General features: G+C 46.3%; 1 long non-coding RNA gene across 1 annotated transcript; it reads right to left on the bottom strand.

Annotated features, from left to right (window-relative positions):
* Positions 1 to 5,848: 5,848 nt before the first annotated feature.
* On the bottom strand, positions 5,849 to 7,249 carry LOC138775791 (uncharacterized). The gene is made up of 4 exons (XR_011360645.1): positions 7,229 to 7,249; positions 6,914 to 6,971; positions 6,416 to 6,495; positions 5,849 to 5,916 (listed from the first exon to the last, which is right to left on the bottom strand). It is a non-coding gene; the product is annotated as an uncharacterized lncRNA (long non-coding RNA).
* Positions 7,250 to 7,533: the final 284 nt, after the last annotated feature.

Genomic DNA, 7,533 nt, shown 5'->3' with positions numbered 1-7,533 from the left:
AGACACCGACTCCCTAGATGCCCTGGAAGACCCCTCACCACAGAGGAATTGATAAGCGCTATAAAGGCACTGCCGTCGGGCAAAAGTCCAAGCCCAGATGGCTATACGGCCAAGTTTTTTAAGGTTCTACAAGAAGCACTTTCTCCACAACTGCTAGAAGCATTTAACAACATATCAGCCACGTCACCCCTACCCCCTTCTTTCATGCGTGCACACATAGTTGTTATTCCAAAAGGGGGGAAGGATCCCAATCTTTGCTCTAGCTACAGGCCCATTTCTCTGATAAATACGGACGCAAAACTATACGCGAAGCTGCTGGCCAACAGATTGGCGCCCCATCCTGGGTTGTATTCCTCTTCGAGAGGCTCGTGAAAACACGTTAAAGACCTTCTCTATATATACTTCACCACACTCGCCGTGCTAAGCTCCAGTGTATGATGTTATCATTGGATGCAGAGAAGGCTTTTGACCGGGGGGTTAGCCGTTCCTGGAGGGGGTGCTACGCAGCCTGGGATTGGGGCCACTAGCGGCCCATAGGATTTTAGCTTTGTATAGCAACCCTCAGCACAGCTTAGAGTGAACGGATCCCTGTCTGACCCATTTTTCATACGAAATGGCACCAGGCAGGGATGTCCGCTGTCCCCGATGTTGTTCGTCTTGGGCCATGGAGCACCTCTTGCAGGCCATTCGTCAAGACTCGAACATGGCAGGTGTACGTGTGGGTGACCTACACTTTAAGTGCTCTGCCTTTGCAGAAGACCTTTTACTGTATTTCACACAACCCAGTACCTCCCTGCCGGCCCTCATGTCTGCTCTGCAAGACTTTGGCATTGTGAGTAACCATAAAATCAACCTTGCCAAGAGTGTGGACTTGGGTGGGACCCTCCAGCGAGCTGAGATTCCTGCACTGCGGCGCCGCTTCCCTTTTGACTGGTCTGACACGTCTTTTAAATATTTGGGGATTCATGTCCCAGCTGACTTGTCCCGAATCTATGACTTAATTTTCGCCCCACTTCTAACTAGCTTTAAGGGTGACCTCGCTAAGTGGGATCGCAAAGATTTTTCTTGGTTAGGGCGAATAAATATAATCAAGATGAACCTGCTCCCGCGACTCCTGTACCTGTTTCAGACAAAACCAATAGTCATTCCCAGAGCCTTTTTCCTAGCCATCTCCAAATTTTTTCATGCTTTGTCTGGATGAAAGCCCGCCCTAGAATTGCGAGAAGCACCCTAACCCTGGCAAAAGTACATGGTGGCCTAGCTCTCCCCAACCCATATAAATACTACTTAGCAGCAGTTGCTGCTCGTGTGTTAGATGCTTTCCACCACTCCTCGACTACCCTGTGGGTCCGACTGAAACAATCCCTTTCAAGATATGCCCTTCCAGCTGTTTTATGGGTGCGTCCGGCATCTTGGCCTACCACGATACTTAGGCGCATGCCCCTAATTACGTATACTTCCATGTCTATCCTTGGTAGGAAGCGAGCGCAGGCATTGCTCTTTACACCTGATGGCCCCTTAACACCAATACTTAATAATCCCGACTTCCTCCTGGCACACTTGGTATGGATTTCCTATCACATTCAATGGACAGTAGATTTCTATTCCGCCAGGTCACTACAGCTTCAGCGCTGTTGCCCTTGGAGGCACTGGTCCCTGATTTGAGCCGCTTACAGCGATATGACTGGCAGTACTTGCAGCTGCAACATTACCATAATGCATCGGTTCGTCCGCTGCAAATTCATAGACAACTACTGCCCTTTGAAGAACTGTGTACTCACAGAAGCGCCTACTCATGTAGTGTCGCTTGTTTATGCCATTCTGACGCAACCTCTCCCTGACGTCAAGCTCCCGTACCAGGTGGGCTGGGAACTTGAATTGAATCAGTCTTCCTTGCTCTCCCTTCTCCCCTTCCCCTGTGCTGGTCTCTTCCTCCCTTTTTTTTTCTTTAAAGGGAACCAATCATGCCGAAAATCCATCTTAAGATAAGGCACATCACCCAGCACGTTTCCTAAACATCCCCTGTAACCTCCGTGCCCCCCTCCATCAGTCAGTAATCTTACTTTGAAGAAGTCCCGCGCTGTATGTAAATTTCTGGCAAGTAGTCACGGTGGGTGGATTTAGTCAAGGTGGGCAGGATCAGTCACAGGTCCTGGGCGTCTGTAATGGCTGTAATCACGCCCAGAGGGGCGTGCTTGAGGTCTGCCTTCCATCCACGTGACCCGGACGACTTGCGTTTCACGTCGGCGGCGCGCTGATCATCCGCACGCAGCGCAGGCGTCTTTTGTAGTCCGCGCATGCGCAGCACGGCGGGAGACGCCGCCGATGTACTGCGCATGCGCGGACTCCGGAAGATGACGGCGCTGCGTGCGGATGATGTCAGCGCGCCGCCGACGTGAAACGCAAGCCCCCAGGACCTGTGACTGATCCTGCCCACCTTGACTAAATCCGCCCCCACCGTGACTACTTGCCAGAAATTTACATACAGCGCGGGACTTCTTCAAAGTAGATAACTGACTGATGGAGGGGGGCACGGAGGTTACAGGGGGATGTTTAGGAAACGTGCTGGGTGATGTGCCAGCACGTTTCCTTATCTTAAGATGGATTTTCGGCGTGATTGGTTCCCTTTAACCTATACTCTAAGTTACTTTTGCTGTGTTTTAGTTCTTTAAATCCTGATAATAGGTTAGCAGACATACGATGTTAAGTACAGATGGAAAATACTGTTTGGCTTGTCAAGGCCCTGTACAGCATGCCCCCCTAGTTAAGGTCTACTTTTTACCATGCAGTAGTGCTGTTCTTCCTGGTGGTAGTAATCTGAGTTACTGTCGAACAATGTCGTTTTATGAGTAATGTTTATATGACCTATCATCTTGGAACTATGTTTGTATTTATTGCTACTTTCAATAAAATATTTGAATAATTAAAAAAAAAAAAACTGTCCCCTCCCAGTGCAAACATTGTAAAAAGGGGCAGGCAGTGGAAATTGATGGAAAATAGTGCAAAACCCTTATATATCTTACACAGATTTTTATGAAATGCATAAACTCTCATTAGCCAAAAAAAAAAAAAATAATAAAATGGTGCAGACACAATAATAAATGTCCCCTGTGTTTAGACTTTTAAGATTTATATGTCAGCTTCTCACTTAACTTAGCAGACAAAGCTGAATCCCCAATAAAATGTTAAAAACTTAAAGGAGAAATCCAGCAAAAATTTTTATTAAAGTATTGTATTGCCCCATAAAGTTATACAAATCACCAATATACACTTATTACGGAAAATGCTTTAGGGTGCGTTCACACCTACAGGATCTGCAGCAGATCTGCAGCAGATTTGATGCTGTGTTCAGTTATTTAAATGAAATCTGCTGCAGAAAATCAGCTGCAGATCCTGTAGGTGTGAACGCACCATTAAAGTGCTTTTTCCCTGCACTTACTACTGCATCAAGGCTTCACTTCCTGGATAAAATGGTGATGTCATGACCCAACTCCTAGAGCTGTGCGGGCTGTGGCTGCTGATGGCAGGGGGATGCTCAGTGTCCCTCCAGTGCCCTGTGTCCCTCAGTGTCCCCTGCCATCATCCTCTCCAGCAGCCACAGCCCGCACAGCTCTGGGAGTCGGGGCGTGACATCATCATGTTATCCAGGAAGTGAAGCCTTGATGCAGTAGTAAGTGCAGGGAAAAAAGCACTTTATTAGCATTTTCCACGTAACAAAGAGCATCCCTCTGCTTTATACATTATCTCCCTGGTGGCTAGTGGATCGGACCTCCTCCCCAGCGATGCAATCACAGAGGGTAGATCAGTCTTCTGGCCGAGCCGGGCCTCAGCGGCGCAATAACGCTGATCCCAGCTCAGCAATACATTGCTGTGGTCTGCAGCAGGCCAAAGCAATGTATCACCGATCTAATGGATCTTTGCTGTGTATATACACAGCACTGATCTCTATGGGAGATCAATGCTGTGTATATAGAAGTCCAACAGAAAAAAGGGAAAAATTTGGCAGCACATCTATGACTCTGTTCACACTTAACATTGGTACACTGTTTGATCAAATAGTTTGCTATGATCAAATAGTTTGCTAAGATCCTCAATTTTTAATATCTACAGAGCAGGTGTTTACCGTGTATACGCTGGGAGGAGTATATATGGTAAGCCCTTGCACCTGTGGGTTGCTGTTGTAGTTTTTGTTTTTTTGTATATAGAGGTCCCCCAGGGGTACTTCTAGTTAATGTAAAAAGAAAAAAAGTAAAAAAGTGTTAGTATTAATAAAAAAAAAATCTCCTCCCCTAACAAAAGTCCAAATCACCACCCTTTTTTCCATTTTATAAATATAAATAAAAATTTTTGGTATGGCGCATGCGTAATCGCACAAAACTATTAACCCCTAGACAAACCTGGGCGTAGCTGTACGTCCTAAGTCGCTAGGGGAGATCAGAGGATCCCGGGCACTGCTTGTAGCTCGGGACCGTGGCTATTAGCGGGCACAGTCCGATCGACGTGCATGCTAATTAGCTTTTTAAATGGAGCTGTCAAAGGCTGGCACAACCTCTCTGTCCCTCCTCCCCACCCTTTCATCATTAGGAATGCCCCTGGAACATTTTCTCAATGCTAAACATTGCACAGGTGCCTTCAGATGCTGTCAGTTTAAAAGTTGTTTTTTAGGACAATAACTGCATCACCTGCCGAACGGACCCGATTGTGGGCACAGAGTCGCTTTAATGCCCTCCTGTGCCCCCAATCCGTTTTATGCCCTCCTTAGTGCCCCTTCTGTGCTGTCAATAAGTTGTTATGCTCCCTCCGTTGGGGGGGGGGGGGGGGGGAACACAACATCAACTCTACGCTACTTCATCCTCTGCGTGCTCTCCTCATTCTCCTTTCATCTTCTAGCGCAGTCAGCATGGGACAGAGACACTGCCTGCGCCCATGTGTCCCCACAGCTTGGTGTGTGTGTGTATGTAAGATCGGGCGCAGGCAGCGTCTCTGTCCAACGCTGCCTGCGCCAGAAGATGAAAAGATGAGGAGAGTGCGTGGAGGATGGGAAAGCTGCTGAACAGGTAACAAGTGGCAACCCCAGCTACGCATAGCAGCTGGAAGACCCAGTGTATGGAGTGGCCCAAAAAACTCTGCTGTGATCCTGTGTCCAGTCATTTTCTATGGTTTTACATATTTGCAATGGATTTTTCATTCCGCTGCGAGTATGAAAAGCCTCTTTCCACTTAGTTTCAGCGCTGCCGGGCTAATACGTTACCAGATTGCTTCTCAGGCTCCCGGCTCAATGGCGTCCCGCTCAGCCATACAGTGCGGTGTCCCGTCCAGCTAATGATTGACTGAGCGGGATGTCAGGGAGCCTGAGAAGTAAGAGGGATCGCGGACAGGTAACGTATTAGCCCGGCAGCATTGGGTTAAGTGGGAGGGTATTCACATACTCGCAGCGGAATGAAAATCCATTGCAAGTGTGTAAACCCACAGGAAATGGAGGACACACAGGATCACAGCGGAACTTGCAGAGTGAAATTTGCTGCAGATCCTGTACGTGTGAAGACAACCTAGGGGTTAAAAGAGAAATGTAAAAAAAAAAAACAGTAAAACAGCAGTGTTTTATATTTATTTATTTATTAGGATTGTTTTATATTTTATGAGGGAATGGGGGAGGAAATAAGGAAATGTGTGGAGGGGGGTGGTTATGTTTTTATTTTAAAAGGAAAGGGGGGGAGGAAAAAGGGGAAAGGGTTTTTTCCCCTTCTATTTTTTTGCTTTAAGAAGGTTATAAAGCGTTTACATCTTTCCCTTTTTTCTTTCGAAGTGTTCGTACTGGCTTCCTTCTTATTATTTTTAATTTTCTTACAGTCTCCATAGCCCGAGTCTTCATTTTATGAAAAGTAGATCCAACCTGTTTTACAGCTTTCGGGATGACTGTAATGAAAAAAGGAAACAGTCAGTAAATAAGATAGGTAACAGAAGCTTTCACTTTAACCCCTTCAGGACCAGGGCCTAGTGACCTGTGCCACTGTGGAATCGCACACAGGAGAGCCGCATTTATGTGGTAATAGCTCTGGGATGCTTTAATTTATCCCAGTAATTGTGAGTGTGTTGTTTGTGACACATTGGGGCAGATTTATTAAAGATGTGCAGCATGGCCTCCTCTCCTCCTGTGCCTGATCTATCATAGTTTACGCCGGGCGTAATCCATGGCTGATACCTACACCTGCTCCGGAGGTGCGCCGCAGGTCCTGCTAGATATATTAAGGGGTGTAGCAGGTAAATGTGGGCAGACAACTGCTACAGAAATAGCCAAAAATAGCTCAAAAATATAGCAAGAAATGGCTGGGATATCCTAGCTGCAGCTGCCTCCCTGGAGCCCATATATTTCAGCCTACAGGCCTGTCCCCAACAAGACTACAGTAATACTTACCTGGCTTGTGGACTATGACTTCCTGCAACAAATCTAGCTTTTTATAACATCTTTTTATGCGGCGCTTCAGACACCTGTAACTGTGAAATAGAGAAATCTTGTTATCAGTGTGGCTTATACAGCAGATCCCTATAGACCAGTGTTTCTCAACTCCAGTCCTCAAGACCCAACAGGTCATGTATTGCAGATATCCCATACAACGGACAGATGTGGCAGTTACTGGTGCATCGACTATAATTATATCACTGGTAATTCCGCAAAACGTGGCCTGTTGGGTCTTGAGGACTGGCGTTGAGAAACACTGTAAGGATACAACACACACACCGTATACGCAGCAGATCTGCAGCAGATTTGATGCTGTGTTTAGTTATTTAGATCTAATCTGCTGCATATCTGCAGCAGTTATGCAGCAGATTACGGTGCGTATACGGTGGTGTGTTTTTACCCTTATAGACAATAATATGATATGTAATATAGATGAGGAAAAAAAAAACTCACCAGTAAATACCAGCAAACAGCAGCGCGCCACCTATGGCCAGGATTATAACACCTCTGACTGATGAGAAAGAAACAAGATAGTTGTTATTATTACTGACAGTGTATTCTATAAGACATAGTACAACATCTATAACTCCTCCTGATGCCAGCCATGTCCTTCATAAAGCCATCAGTAGGGCAGGGACTGGCAGCTTGGTTGGGCACAGTGGAAACAATAGCTGGAGGGTCTGTTCACACACTGCAGATTTCACCACCGGCCGGGCTGAACAGGAGGTTGTGAGAGCAAAACTAGGGGAGTAAAAACGGACTACTCACTTTTCCTAGGAATAATATGCACAGTTCTGTCGCTATCCTGGACCCTGAAGAATAAAGGAAAGAAACAACATGAAATACACAATAACAGCAGCTGACCCAAGACTTTCTTCAACCATCTAAACCCTAGAAACCCCTCACAAACCCTCCACAATGATAATGTCCATTACCTGCTGGCGTCTCTGTAACTTGTCCCTGTACATGACAGGTAAATATCACCAAACATATCACAGCAATCCTCTGCACATCCATCTTCTTCACAGCAAATACTGAAAAGACTGAAGTGTAATGCCAGAACCTAGAAGCCT

This window comes from Dendropsophus ebraccatus, unplaced genomic scaffold (genome assembly GCF_027789765.1).
Source record: "Dendropsophus ebraccatus isolate aDenEbr1 unplaced genomic scaffold, aDenEbr1.pat pat_scaffold_2075_ctg1, whole genome shotgun sequence".
In the NCBI taxonomy this organism is placed as follows: domain Eukaryota; kingdom Metazoa; phylum Chordata; class Amphibia; order Anura; family Hylidae; genus Dendropsophus; species Dendropsophus ebraccatus.
The sequence above is the reverse complement of the archived record's forward strand: the minus strand, read 5'-3'. Positions and strand labels throughout refer to the sequence as shown.